The 16,642-nt window shown below is 30.3% G+C and overlaps 1 pseudogene; it reads left to right on the forward strand.

Moving 5' to 3' along the window:
* The first annotated feature begins 13,047 nt into the window (after positions 1-13,047).
* LOC107946896 (uncharacterized) lies at positions 13,048-15,832 on the forward strand (annotated as a pseudogene).
* Positions 15,833-16,642: the final 810 nt, after the last annotated feature.

Consider the following 16,642-nt stretch of genomic DNA (forward strand, 5'->3'; position numbering starts at 1 on the left):
ATATAATAATAATAATAATAATAATCTAAATTAAATCATAAAAAAAATCTTTAGATTTTTACATTGCTTTGCCACCTCATTTATGCTAAATGGCCTAATTCCCTTTTAGTCCTTTTTATTTTCTTTTAATCTATAATTAGACTTTTACCATTTATTCAATTTAATCTTTATACCTAATTAACCTCTATTCACCTATCCACAATCTAATTAACCTCACAATTAACTTCGTAAATATTTTTAATAAATATTTACGAATTCATTTTTCAGAAACAGAGACCCAAAAATACAGTTTTTTGATAACCGTAAAATTCGGGTCGTTACAAGTAATGTGTTTATATAAGCTATATAAGCTTAGAATAACTAACCTGAAACTGTTTACTGACTTGCTTAACTGACTAACAACCTGCTAACTATATGATCCTTAACAGATGCAGACACAGGACAATATTATGGTGGTAACTATGCTCTGGGCTGCAGCAGCTTTGATGGGTGTGGTAGCTATTATCGATGTTGTCGTTCATTATCGACTTAAACGTAAGGGAGAAGATGGCTATGAAGCAATTGGGATGTGAACGTGCTCTTATGAGCTCTACTCTGTAATGCACCTAAGAGTTCCAGTAGCTTTGTTGTCAAAATTAGTGGTATGTTCTATATTTGAGTAACATTTGAACATTACATTCATATGATATAGGCTTATGGAAGAAGCCATTTTACAGATAAAATTGAAAGATATAAATCATGGTTAAGGTATTTCAGTTGTCCAAAATACGATCTGGCAATGGCTCATCTCTTTCTGTGGCTTTTGCATATACAAATACTGTTGCAAAAAGTAAATAAGAAAAAATAAAAATAACATTCGTAAAAGACATCAATTAGGGTGGTTTAAATACAAAAGCAAGTATGCTATGCCAAAAATAATAGATTCTTCTTAAACATTTTTACGTTGTGTTGTAAAAGACAATTTTATAATAAGTTTTGTTTTTATAGTATAACTTTACACGTACAAAAATTATGTTTTTACTAATAATTATAATTTATTAGATATTTTTAAATAATAAATATTATTTTTTATTCACATTATAAATTATCAACAATTCTTCTTTAGCTTAAAATATTGGAACAAATATTATGCATACAAAATAGTATCTATCGATTTGATCTACGAAAGTAATTCAAACTTCTAATAATGTTGGTGTCTGAATATTAAACTACAACTCTTAGTATTAGAAGTGAAGACACACCGCACATTATATTTATATATATTTCTATCAAAGATTGTTCACTTTTAGCACTATTATGTCGATGTGCTTATCTTGTCCATAAGAAACATTTACAAGAGAGGTTCCCCTTTTGTTTATTGAAGCAACACTTCTTATGTTAATATAGGAAGGGTTCATTTATCGTCTCCATTGTCTTAGTATTTAAAGCATAGTAATAAATTTCATTAAAAGTATTCAAACTCGTCCTCTATATGTGATGGAATGCATTAGTTTTTATTAAACTTGTTTTAGATGAATTTTTAGTAATGTATCATATAAACAAAATGATAATTTATTTTTTATCCATTGAACTTCAAAATTAAATATTACTAATTAAAATTTAAATTCTGTCTAATAATATGATCAAAACTAATTTTAATTGATCAAACAAAATTATTTGCTATCTGATCACACTCATTACCTTACATTACAGATTGAATCTTTAATATATAATTAATTCACAAGCTAACATGTTTAAATTTGTATTTTACAACATGTTCTTGGAAATGCTCTGGCCACAACTTTAAATTCCATTAATATAGTTTTTAACCATTCTATTTCCATAACTTAAATTTAACTTGTAGTTGAATAAATTAATAGATTAAGAAATAATCCAATGACTTTTCTTTTAACAAAATAGCTAAATTTATTAGCTTATATAATTTCACAAATTATACCAAATCGTACTAACACTACGGTGGTATATATATATATTATTTCTATTAAGAAACCAACACACCCATCACGTGCAAATTCTTTTACTAAAAGAATTATTTAATTCAATAATCAAGATAATATATATTATATCATTATGTTCATTTATTAATATTTTCACTATTTGTAAGATCCTTGATATTATTGACATAGGAAGTCTCCAACTATTCACCCTACTAACATAACAACTCTTTGAAATATTGAAAATTTATTTATTTATCAACTTAAGATAAGAACGTATAACCATTCTCGAAACAAAACGTCAATATTTATAATATAAAACTATATTTATATTGTAACAATTGACACATCAATATTTTTACCAATAGACACTTTTTTTTTTATAACGAATACACCACACAATCATATTTATTTGACGTTTAATCAGTTGTAACAAAACAATAAATAAATATATTGTTTAGTAATTATTCCAACAGAAGGACAACTCCTTGCTTATAAATTTTCAATTCGATATACTTTGTCATATCCTATTTGTTCAAAGTTCACCTAGCAAATTATATATATAATTTATCAACGTATCTATCAATTTAACCGACTCAAACTAATAGTAGCAAGATTAGACATATATTATAGAATAGTGGTTATAAGACAAATATTTATTTACTGACGACAACAAACATCTCCATAAGCATAAAAATTATTGATAAAAGTTTAACGGTGAAATGGGATATTGCAACGAAATATATGTCATTGTTATAGTAGTCGTTAAGGAATTAGAATTTTAGTCTCATAATTACTGTGATTTTAGGCAATTTTTTTTGCTTCAAATTTGTTTAAATCAACCTAGTTCTAGAAAGATAAGAATTTTTACGAAAATTTTTTAAGGCACTGAAAAAATAGTGTAAGCAACTCAAAACGAAAGAAACTTGGAAAGCTACAAGAAAGTAATGCACACAAGGTGTTTGAGTAAATGCTCTTAACATATTCTTTAATTGAAAAATTTTCATCAACGACTGAAATTAGTACCTCTATAAGATGAGAGTCCTAAGGATTTAAACTCTATAAAATCTTTATCTTTTAGAATTTGCAATAATTACTTTGGTAAGTTTAGTTTTATTAGAGTGTTTCACTAGGCCACTAACACTTTAAATAGATAGACTTTTTCATCTATTCCACGAATCGGACCAGTTTAAGTGGAACAAATAAATCTCATTTAATCTGTTGATCTCCATGGGACGCTTTGTGTACATTCATCATAGGTTGTGATCAGCAGCCTGTGAAGTCACTATAACAACGTCATATTTTTCGTTGCAATATGCTATTTGACCACTAGACTTTTATAAATAATTTTTATGTTTATGGAGACATTTTTATCCATCAGTAAAGGTGAAACTAGGGGGCTAACAAGGGGCCCCGGTCCCCCTTAAAATAGAAAATTTTTCATTTAGGTTGTAACACCCATATACTCAGTCTGACAATATGGACCCGATATAAGACTATTACATTTGGTGTCAAAGCGGTTTTGGCTAGACACTATATAATTTAAACATTTACCCCATAGTGTATTAACTTATTTAACCCAAAAATTATTAATATAAACATCTGAGATCATTGATGGATGATCCATTGCATTTGGAAATGATTTAAAAGTTATTTTTACTCAAAACAGAGGCAAAGTATAGATACTTAAACAAAATGTATCGATACCTTATAAAAGGTATCTATACCACTACACAAAATCAATACCAAAATAGCATTTTGTAACTCCAAAAATTGTATTCTTGATGAAGGTATCGCTACTTGAGGCCTAGGTATCGATACCTAGCCTTCAATATCGATACCAACATAAAAAACGATACCAAAATTATATTTTGTTTTAGAAATTTTAAGTTTCAAAGCCTAGGTATAGGTATGCATCGGTACTTTAAGTAAATTTTGATAAAACTCAGCTGAAAATTTTGCTAAAAATCCCCTGTAAAATTTTTAACTCTTTATAACACTTAAAACCATTTCAAAATGCCTTCAAGCTATCTAAAACAACTCCGAATCAACCAAATCATCGCATTTTCAACCACAAACGCAAGCATACATATAGCCATCAACAATTCATTTTATGTAGAATCAAAATACTTCAGTTTAAAATACCAAAATAGATAAAGTTTAAAGAGTTTGCATTTTAGTCCATAACACTTGGGAACACATTTGGACTACCTATGTACATGCCATTTTAACTCAAAATGTAGTACCTACATTCGTTGCCTTTGAAGATGTGATGAGATGAAATGACTCCTAACTCTAGTTTAGCTCTTCACGTCTAACTGTACCTATGCGTTGAAATAAACGCGTTATGCCGGTGAAGACTTAGTATGCACTACAAGAATAAATAGGTAAATGAATCATAACATAATGTTTAATCTTATTCAATTAATACATACTTACACACATACAAATTTCTACAACTATACCTTAATTTAACAAAATTCAACCTACCTTTGAAATGTATTAAACTTACCTCAAAACTCTGATGATTCACTTTTGTTTACATTTCATATCCTTAGCCCATAGTTGACTTTTATAGAACATACCAGATATACGGAACAAATACAGAGGAGCATTATTATGCACTAATGAACAGAGAGCACTAAGGTGATATACAAAGAGCACGAATGTGCTAATAATTGGAGAGCACGTTAAAGTCCCTTAATGGCATGCCACTAATATCCTAGTAGTTTTACATTCTGTCTACTTGGGCATTAAAATCGGATTTAGTACAATTTCTCATAATAATTATATTGTAACACCCCTAACCCGTATCCGTTACCGGAACAGGGTTACGGAGCATTACCGAAATAAGCAGATCAAATACAGACATTTTATATCATTTCTCATTTATATTAGAAATCAATCATATTGTCCATTATATGAGCCTTCAGGGCCTAAAATATGGAATAGAAATAAGTCGAGACTAATCAAGGTACTCAGAGAATTTTTCGTGAAATTTTAAAATTTTTCCTAGGTGTAGGGCACACACAGATCTTATTCACATATAAAAAGCATAAGACTAATTGAATATTAAATATTAAACATTAAATGTACATTATTAGTCATACTACAAATACGAATCATAACTCAAAACTGTCTGAATCCCTATCAATCATAGAATTATATTCGCACATTAATAAGCATACCTAAAAGTCATACATAACATTTTTGGCTATATAAATATATACACAAATCATATGCTCATTATTAAAATAATATTTGAATACTTAATAAATAATCAAACATTTTAACTTCATAATTATACACATACAATTAAAAGACCAAACAAATCATATCACAAAACTTTATGTCCAATATCATATGCCGCATTGGTCATGGTCATACATTTACATATAATTCATTTAAGCAAATATGATTTAAGACTGATCTTACCTCTTTTCTAGTCACAAAACCATGCGCATATGACCATATTAATTTAAACCATTTTGAGAACAAATAACAACTACGAGTACACTCAATTCACATGCCAATTTACCATACCTAAATTACAAATGTATAACCAAAACACCAACCAAATTTTAACCATAATTCTCGTCCAACTTTAGCCATTAACTATGTACCAAAGTAACCATAAGCTTCTCCATTAATTCACATCCATTTTACTATTATACCAATCACCATTTTCGATCACAATTAATAAGTTCATAATATATTTAGCTTACTAGCATACTATTTTAACATACACGACATATAAGACATGTACATTTATACATATATAATACATATAAAAGGGACTTTAAAACTAAAATAAATATACATCTTTTATTATTACAACTTTATGCATATAAGACCATATCTATTTGGGCTATTTTCGAACTCCTATACTCAAACAATACATGCCAAAAACTAATTTTTCATACCCATCAACTTGAACCTAAATCCATAGCCGAATACTCATGTACATATTATCTATTATTTCCATCACATAAATCATGCCATAAAATGCTTTTAAAACAACTTACCATCATAGCCAAATATACATTTAATGAACATTACTCATTTACCAAATCAATTAATAACTATCACAAATACAAAACATATCAATATGTCAAACTCATTACCTCACCTATTTAGTCAAGCCGAATAATAATATCATTCACACTTAATCTATCCCATTATCTAATTTTTATCTAAAATGAACTAACCATAATACCGATTGTATATTATACCTAGCATTTCTCATTGCCAAATCACAAAACCAAACACCACAAGCATATTCACCATAAAACATATCTCCAAAATGAGTTGAAAACACAACCAAATAAACACAAACATTGGCATTATGCTCAAGCCATTTTCGCATGGCTAAATATATATACATACTTCAAGTTCAAACATACTATCTAGTCTATAAATGCCATAAGTTCAAAGTTCAAACTTATAGAATACCGAAAATCGATCGATAGTGTGACGGATTTCCTTGACAATCCCCGAGCTCGTAACCAGCTTCCAAAATCTATAAAACATTAAACAAACACATACTGTAAGCTTGAATAACTTAGTAAGTCATAAGCAAACAATTCATCAAATAAACATTAGCATTGAAATCTACTAGGCCGAATATGAACAATCTCAAAAAAACGTATATAATTCACTCTTGTATTAAACATATTTCATATCTTCATTACAAGTACTTTACTTACCTTAATTTCATAATCATTTACCTTCATACGTACTTGAACCATTTAGTTCGTTTTCACATTCGATCCTAACTCGATATTGCTCGTTGAACCATTCGGAATTAATAAGGATACTCGAATAGTCAAAAAGCTCTTACAACGCCAACATCCCAGACAAGGTCTTACATGTAATCACATATCAATACCACTATCCCAGACAAGGTCTTACACGGACTCATATACGATGCCAATGTCCTAAACATGGTCTTACACGTAAATTACAAATCGATGTCAACGTCTCAGACGTGGTCTTACACGAAATCACATATCAAAATCCTATGTCGTGACATATGTATCCTAACTATTCCTAAGGTTCATACAGGGCTTTCGAACATCGAAACTCGATTAATTTAAGCTCGTAAATATTGCTCCTATGTTTAATTCAATTCGGCATATACATATACACAAATAATAATTCAATTTGGCACTATTAAAATATATACAATCGAATTTAACAAGATTTATTTACTTATGAACTTACCTCGTACGAAGACGAATAGACCGAGTTGACTATTCATCAACTTTAGATTTCCCCTGATCCAAATCTGATTTTCTCTTTTCTTGATCTAAATTAATATAAATTAAACTTATATAATAAAATATTCAATCAAATTCATCCAAAAACACATAAATAGGAAAATTACACTTTTGCCCCTAACATTTCACTTTTTCACAATTTAGTCCTTATTTCACAAAACACAAAATATTCAAAATTTGAATACACCCATAATAGGCCGAATTTACCCCTAGTCCATATAAGCCCATATGTTTCATTTATTTCACATTTTGACCCCTCAATTTGCAAAATTTATAATTTAATCATAAACAGACATTTTTATCAAAAATCACTTAATTAAACTTGACAATCTAACAACATATATTTATTTTTCATTATCAAACATAAAAAAAATCATCAAGTTATCAACAATGGCAATTCATGAATACATCATCAAATTCAAAAATTCAAGTATGGGCTAGCTAGTACTCAAAGCAACGATCTCAAAAATGTAAAAATTATCAAAAACCGAACAAATTACATACCTAATTTGAATAACACAAGGGCCAAACCTTTAAAACTCTTTTCTTTCTCTTTTTATTTGTTATATTCGGCCAAAAGATGAACATTTGCATGGCTATTTTAATTTTTGTTTTCTTATAACATTATTAATTGGCATTTTTACCATATTAACCTTTTAAAATTAATAACCAAACTATATATTTCATGTCTAATACCGTCCATGCATGATTTCAAGGGTGTAATTTCATCTTAAGGACTCCATATCATAAAAGAAATAGCTATGTAGCACTTTAATAATTAGCTAGCCACTTTTACATTTTACGCGATTAAGTCCTTTTAATTAAATCGAGCACACAAACAATAAAAATTTCACACGAAATTTTCACACATATCAATTCACATATAATAAACATCAAAAATAATATTAAAATATTTTTCTGACTCGGATTTGTAGTCCCTAAACCACTATTCTAATTAGGGTCTAAACTAGGCTGTTACAGTGTAGCTCACACGGTTGAGAGACACGCCCATGTCACAGGCCGTGTGAGCATTCGAAATAGGGACACACAGCCGTGCCCCAGCCTCTATCTAAATTAGGGTGGTTACTGGCTTGGGTTACACGGTCAAGCCACACGCCCATGTACTAGGCCGTGTGAACATTTTAATTTATATTAAACTGGTGCAAGGGCTACATGGCCAAGTCACACGCCCGTGTGCCAAGCCGTGTGCCACATGCAGTTGAGACACACGCCCGTGTCTCTACCTGTGTAAAAATACCTGAGCATTCTGTTTTGCAATTAAAAAGATGCAGGGGACACACGGCCAAGATACAAGTCCATGTGCTAGGCCGTGTGTCACACACGGCTGAAACACATGCCCTTGTCTCTGTCCGTATGGACAAAATAAGGTCATTTCCAATCCTTATTTCTCACCCAAACTTGTCTTCCACCTACATTAACACTTAAACACAATCTCAAGCCAATTTTTAATTTTCAAGTCAAGCCAAAAACTAAGTCCTATGCATGATATATTATCACATTTATTCAAGTATTCAACTTACCAAGTTGACCATATAATCATTTAAGCATGTTCATAACTAATATACCAATCCAACCAATTCAAGCACATACATACCAAACATAATATAGTCTCATAAATATATATTCATCAAAACATGTCATCACTAGCCATTCCAATGGCTAATTACAACCAAAACATTCATTTATCAACATTAGTTCGTTAACCTATACATGCTATTATGCCCAAAGAAAATTTTGCTATTTATACCAAAATGAGCCAATAGATAGTGTGATGTATCTCTGACCAGCTTCCAACTTTCACGAGTTTCCAAGTACTATAAAACAAAGGAAATAGAACAAAATAAGCATTTGATGCTTAGTAAGTTCGTATAACGGGAAATTAACTTACCATTTATTTACATTTAAATTAAGCATGCAAAAATTCATCTAAAGAAATTTTGCAATAAGCCTAATCACATATAATCTCAAGAAACTTGTTAGTCATACATTTCATGTAAACATCAAGAATCAAGGATGAGCTCATCATGTAATAATTTTCATATACATAGCTTTTCCATAATAATTCATCTCAAGTTTAGATTATTCCATATTAGAACTTTACTTGTTGAATTTATTAGAAATATCGATGGATACACAGGTAATACACTTGAAGTGTACATACTATAATCTGTCAATTCATATTCAAGAGTGCTCATTAAAGCACATAATCGGGAAGTACTCTCTCAAGCCATATAACGGGAAGCTCATGTAAACTATGTAACGGGAAGCTTTTTCAAGCTGTATAAAATAAACTGTATAACGGGAAGCTCATAAGAGCCATAATCAGGAAGCTTATGCGAGCCAATAACAGGTAGCTCCAAAGAACCTCGGAAAGCTCCGGATAGCCATATATAGGGAAGTTCAAGCCAGCCATATCGGGAGAAGAGCCATTAACAGGAATCTTACAAAGAGCCATTAACAGGAATCTCACAAAGAGCCATATAAAGGGATGCTTATAAGAGCTGCAGCGTGTCCATAACACATGCAGGATCACAACCGATCAGAATGCTCCAAAGAGCTATTAACGGGAAGCTTACAAGAACCATATAACGGGAAGCTCGAGAAGGCTAATAACGAGACGCTCTTTCGTGCTATGGTGTGTCCGCAACATATACATGACCACAACCAATTCGGGAACCTTGTATCTATTGAATTTCATTTATTCAATCAAGACTTAATACTTGTCAAGCATTATCAGATATGTGATCGATTTTCATACATCTAAATTATACAATACAGATACATAACATTCAATTTAAACATATAAATGTACACAATTTAGTTACACGAACTTACCTTGACAAACGTTCATGTATTTGAAATCTACTAATTCGACACTTTTTTTTCCACGATTTAACTTTGTATTTGAGTTTATCCAGATCTAAACGAATAAATTTAACTCAATTTAATATAATTCAAAATCAATTCAATTCAATTCACATCCTAGGAAAAATTACCATTTTTCCCCTATACTTTTAATTAATAATGATTTCGTCCCTAGGCTCGGAAAATAAAATTCTTACAATTTAATCATTATTCGAAGCTTAACTAATTTTTACATATAACATTTCCACCCCATATATTTCACAAAAATCAAAACTTTTCCATAAATTTTATATCTTTTCAATTTAGTCCCTAAATCACAATTTCATGAAAATTCACTTTACAAAAGTTATTTATCTATCAACAATCTTTCATTTTCTACCATAAATTTCATAATTCATGCATATTCATCCATGAAAAAACTTTAATAATTTGATAACTTTGCAAATTAGTTCCCAAATAGCTAGATTAGATTATTACGATCTCGGAAATATAAAAATTATAAAAACGGGATAAGAATGCTTACCCAATTAAGCTTGCTTGAATTCTTTTCTCTTAGCTAGGGTTTCCATGAAAATAATTTGGGAAAGATGATGAAGTAAGATGATATTTTGTCTTTTAATTAATTATCATCTTTTATTTTTTTCACTTTTCAATTTAGTCCTTTTCTTTTCTTAAATTTCCATGGATGAATCATCAAACTTATCTACTAACTCCTCTTAATGGTTTATTTGTCATATAATGACCTCAAATTTTGAATTCCATAGCTATTTGATCTTTTTAGCTATTAGAATTTAACTTTTTCATTTTATGCAATTTGGTCATTTTCTCAATTAATCATGAAATCGATAAAATTTTCTTAAAAAAATTTTATTCGACATTCCTATTATACGATAGACCATAAAATAATATTAAAATAAATTTTCTTTTGAACTCGAATTTGTGGTCCCAAAACCACTATTCCGATTTCACTGAAAACGGGCTATTACATATATGTCTTGAAAATTTTTTCACATTTTTCCTATTTCACAATTTAGTACTTAATAAATAAGTCACATGTATAACATCTTTTTCACACATATATTCTTTCACAACATTATTACTTAGTATTCAAATAAATATACTATTTCATATTCTTCCCCTATAATTCTATTTACAAATCTCATGATTTTATAATTTAACCCTTTATTTAATATCTATTTATAAATATATATAAAATATTTCTATCCTAAGAAATTTCATATTACAACATAAGCATTTAAATAAAATAAAATAAAATCTTATAGTACTTACAACAAAATGATTGAGATGATGTATTTTCTTTTCTTCTCACTCCTTGGCCTTTTCTTTCCCTTTTTTTTCAACTTGATCCTTTCCCTTCCTTTCTTTCTCTTCAATTTTATATAAAACATATATCATTTATAAGTTAAAACTAATATCATATAACTTTTCTATGTTAGTTAATGAAAATAAATATGTAAGACATGATAATCTCATCATGTCTTACCTTAACTCCTTGAAAACCCAAAACTCTAGCTTGTGCTTTCTCTCTTTTAACACACTTATGGAAGTTTTCTCATGAGATTAAGATGCTCATTAGCCTTCTTTATAGTGGCGGAGCCAATGGGGGATTGGCAAGGGCCCTAGCCCCCTCCCCAAAATGGAAATTGTCCATTTAGGCATTTTATAATTTATAAAATTTTAAATTAGTAATTATAAAAATACACTTTGGCCCCTAAAAATGATAAAAAATTGATTTAATCCTTTAAAAATTATAAAGATATAGACTATTAAAATAGTGAAATTACATTTTCACTATCATAAAAATATATAATTTAATTCCGAACCACCACCTCAAAAAATTTTCTAGCTCCGCCACTACTTCTTTATAGTTTTTACTAAAGAAATTTCAAAGAAAAAGGTTTTGAGCTTGAGAACGATACAAAGGGAAATAAAAGAAAAGTTTGATAGAAACTTGGGGGGTGAGTGATGGTAGGCTTGGTGAAAAGATGACAACTTTTCATTTTTTCTCCATTTTTACACCATTTCATAAAAATATCTCATCTTTTTTGTATTGAAAAAGGTCAAATTGTTAATAGGTCCTTAAGTCATTCGTCTTTTCACTTTAGCCCTAATTATTGTCTAAAAATATCTACTTGGCTAATTATCATCTTATCCTTCTTCATCTTTTATAATTCCTAGGACGACTCATATCTCACCCTGGTTAAATTTATTCTTAATCCTTCCTTTCTTTCCACCACTACTATGTATCTCCTAACTTTTTATTTTTCCTTATTTGGCCACAACAAATTCTCTATTCTTTTAATTAAATCAATACTTTTAATCTCCTACTCGGTCAAAATACTTCCTAATTAGATACTCAAAATTCCTATTTGTTCTATTTCAAAAATTTTGCACTAATTTCTGATCCGATCCATTACTGTACTTAACTTCGAGTTAAAATGCGAATGTTACGTAGGCCCTTTAAAAATTTTAAAATTTTAAATTAATAAAAGTAAAATTACACTTTGTCCCCCTAAAAATATAAAAATTTGATTTAATCCTTTAAAAATTATAAAAATATAAATTATTAAAATAGTGAAATTATATTTTTATCATCATAAAAATTATAATTTAATTTCGACCCCTAATTTTTTTTTAATTTCACCCCTATCAATCGGTAAATAAATATTTATCTCATAACCACTATTCTATAATTTATGTATAATCTTGCTACTACCGTTTGGAGTTGGTTAATAGGATTATAAACTAATTTAGTTATCTTGGTTATATATGAAAACTTCAAATAAATATTAAAAAAGAAAATCATCCGAAAAACTATTATCTTGATAATAGTCCAATTATCCCAAATCGTCATGGCTAAATCATCCGAAAAACTTTAAATAAATATTAAAAAAGAAAATCAAATTATTGGCGTCATAACTCATAGCTTATGTTTGCATTTTGTTACGTACAATTTCCCAATTTCCCATTCCCATCCCATATCGATGTGTATGATATTCAACTTAAATATGTGAAGAGAAACGAGTGGCTCGTGGGGTAGTGGCTGAAGGGCAAGTAGCAGTAAACTCAGAACGCTTTGGTAAGCTTTGTTTTGTTTGATCGTCCCTATTTGTTTCCAGGTTTTCTGAAGATTTGCAGCTTTAAATTTTGTTTTCCTTCTTTGGGTTGTCTTTTTCATTTGGATTGATTTCATGTATGGATTTGGTAGTTGCCCTTGTCTGTATTTCTTCCCCCCAATTGCACTTACTCGTAATTTGCTGAAATCCCCAGTGGAATTTTCCAGTTTGGGTGGTTGATTTCGTTTTCATTAATAGTATACACACAGGCATACTGATTCAAAAATATTGCTTTCAAAATTGTTCCTCAGAACTATCAAAATAAACTGGGTGAAGATGAATAGTTATCAACTGACTATTTTAAAATTTTTTTATTGCAATGAACTGTTGCCAAAAACTATGTTGCTTCTGTACTTAGATATTTAGGTCGGATACATGTATATATCTGGTACGAATGATTACATCACGGGCACTGGTGACTACAACGTAATCTTATTAACTTGCTGATAATTCATCCCCTCCCCCATAGAACTAACTCTTTGTCTTATTACATTTATTTTTTAGTTCAAATACGTGAAATATATAGTTAGCTTTGAAGAGATTGTATGGTTTGACTCAAGTTGTTGAAATGACAGGGAAATGGCAAGTTATAATTCGGGATGGTTAATTTTGGTTGGGATTTTGGTGACGTTAAGTTTACCATATTCACATGCCTTTTGGGGAAACGAAAATAAGATACATACTGCTGTTTTCTTGTCACCCGAGTTCGTGCTCGGACCAGGATCCGTGGAAAATAGGTTCTATTTCAATGTCGACTTTCCGAAAGGTCATATTGCCTTGAAAAGTTTTGATGCAGAAGTAATTGATGAGGCCGGGTATCCTGTTCCACTGCACGAGACGTAACTGCATCATTGGGTTGTTGTTAGATACTATGTACATAAAGGCGTGGAAATATCGAAGTTGGATGACCTTAAAAAGCTTAACAGGTCGGACTATATTTCTGGGGGAAACAGTGGGATTTGTCAGAATGGAATTCTTAGTCAGTTCTTTGGCCTCGGGTCTGAGACACGGAAAACTTCAACTCATATTCCCGATCCATATGGAATAGAAGTAGGTAATCCTGCTGAAGTTCCTTCAGGCTTTCAGGAGCAATGGATGCTTAATGTTCATGCAATTGATACAAGGGGTGCGGAAGACAAGTTGGGATGTACAGAATGTCGTTGTGATCTGTATAGTGTTACGGTCGATGAATATGGAAGACCTTTGAGGCCATACTATAAAGGAGGATTGTTATGTTGTTACGATCGTACACAATGCAAGGTGAAACATGGGTTTGAGGCTGTTAGAAGAACCCTTTACGTTAGATACACTGTGAAGTGGATTGATATGGATAGGTCCGTCTTGCCTGTTAAAATTTATATATTTGATATCACTGATAGTTGGAAAAGGACCCCTAGTTCAACGGAGATTAATGCAGAGCACAAGTGCAAGGTAGATGAACTGTCTTGTTTATGTGCTGCAACACCATTTCTGTTTTGTCAAAAAAAATTTCTAGTGAAATCTCATCATTGAATACATTTGATGCAGATTGAATATGATATTGAATCTTGTGATGCCACTGGATTGGGCAATGATGGATGCATCGACACCAAAAGGATAAGCCTTGACATGCCATTTGGTGGTTATCTCATATACGGTGTTGCACACCAACATTCAGGTGGCACTGGTTCTGCTCTTTATAGAGAGGTATTGAAATGTCTTATTTCTGCGCAACACTTCTATACCATTATATAATTTATATGTATATGTATGTGTGCATACATGCGATCTGATGATGACGAGCTGTGTCTGTTTGATTTTGGTGAATTTCAGGATGGCCAACTTATGTGTTCTTCATTACCGACTTATGGGGAAGGAGAAGAACCAGGAAACGAAGCTGGTTACATTGTAGGAATGACCACCTGCTATCCTAAACCCGGAACTGTGGAGATATCTGAAGGGGAGACTTTGATTTTGGAGTTCAATTACAGTAGAATCAGACATCATACTGGTGTCATGGGGCTGTTCTACATTTTGGTTGCAGATGACTTGCCCAAGCCAATGCATAGCTTGCGCACTGTTGTTCAAGTAGGTTTCCAACTCCCAAATGGTGAACATTGACGAAGAAAATCCATTAGTCCAACCAGATGATCATTCATTATTTCAAATATACAAATGTTTAACTTCGATGAAACCAATAATGTTTTAATGAAACAATCATCTGATGCAGACACAGGACAGTATTATGGTGGTAGCAATCCTTTGGGCTGCGGCAGCTTTGATTGGTGTGGTAGCTGTTATCGCTCTTGCCGTTCATTATCAATTTAAATGCGAGGGAGAAGATGGCTATGAAGCAATTGGGATGTGAAGGTGCTCTTATGAGCTACGCTCTGTATTGCATCTAAGAGTTCCAGTAACTTTGTTGTCAAAATAGTGATATATATGTATCATATATATTTTAGTTGTCAAAATTGTTAAGAGTACAGCTGCAAATCAGTTAGGCAGTTCAACTTGTTAGTAGGTTGTTACTATTTGGTTAATAGCAGTTAAGGTCATGTACCTTAGTATTAATCAACAATAATCAAATCATGAATAATACACCAAATGATTCAGAATACAAGTATTCAATTGTTACCAGTTTAGCTTTAATAGTTTCTTTCAAAAATAGTGATATGTATTATATATATATATACATACATACATACATTAGCAACTTTTGAACGTTATGTTCAGATGAATTGTGCAAATCATGCAGAAAAAAATTTCTGGAAAATCACGCGCAAAATAAGGAGAGCAAAACAACGTTTTATAATTAATGAATTTAAATAGTAGTCCAGTGGATCTCAATCGAGCTCCTGTATCAGGATTTTAAGCTCAAGTTCAGTTTGAAGTTCGGTTTACCTTTAAAATTATAATTTTAGAAGAATATTTTATAATTTTAAAACATCTAATTTAAAATTTTTTTTTGAAACTTTTAGAACATTTTGTGATTTTTAAAAAAAGCATTTAATGTATTTTTTTTAATAATCTTAGCATTATTGTAACTTCAGAATAAATATTTTTTAACTTTGTAAGAAATATTGATTTTTTTTATAATTTATGAATTCTTTTAAAAAAATATTGTTGGATTACTGAGACATAAGCTTTTTAATAATAAAAAAATTTGATGGGAATAACATTACAAACAAAATGAAAGTTTATAGTGAGTGAAAAAAAAAATAGTTCTCTTACTCGTTTTAATATAAACTAAAATATTTTTTAAATAGTTCAATATTGTAACTTATAATTGTTAATTGATAAGTTACTTCCAATAAGTAACTTTTAAAATGATTCACTTTTTAAAATTTTATTTGGAAAGAGTAATCATGTTTAACTAATTAATAGTCACGCCATTATTGAATAATGGAAAAAAATTGAAAATATTTTA

This window comes from Gossypium hirsutum, chromosome A12 (assembly GCF_007990345.1).
Source record: "Gossypium hirsutum isolate 1008001.06 chromosome A12, Gossypium_hirsutum_v2.1, whole genome shotgun sequence".
Taxonomy (NCBI): domain Eukaryota; kingdom Viridiplantae; phylum Streptophyta; class Magnoliopsida; order Malvales; family Malvaceae; genus Gossypium; species Gossypium hirsutum.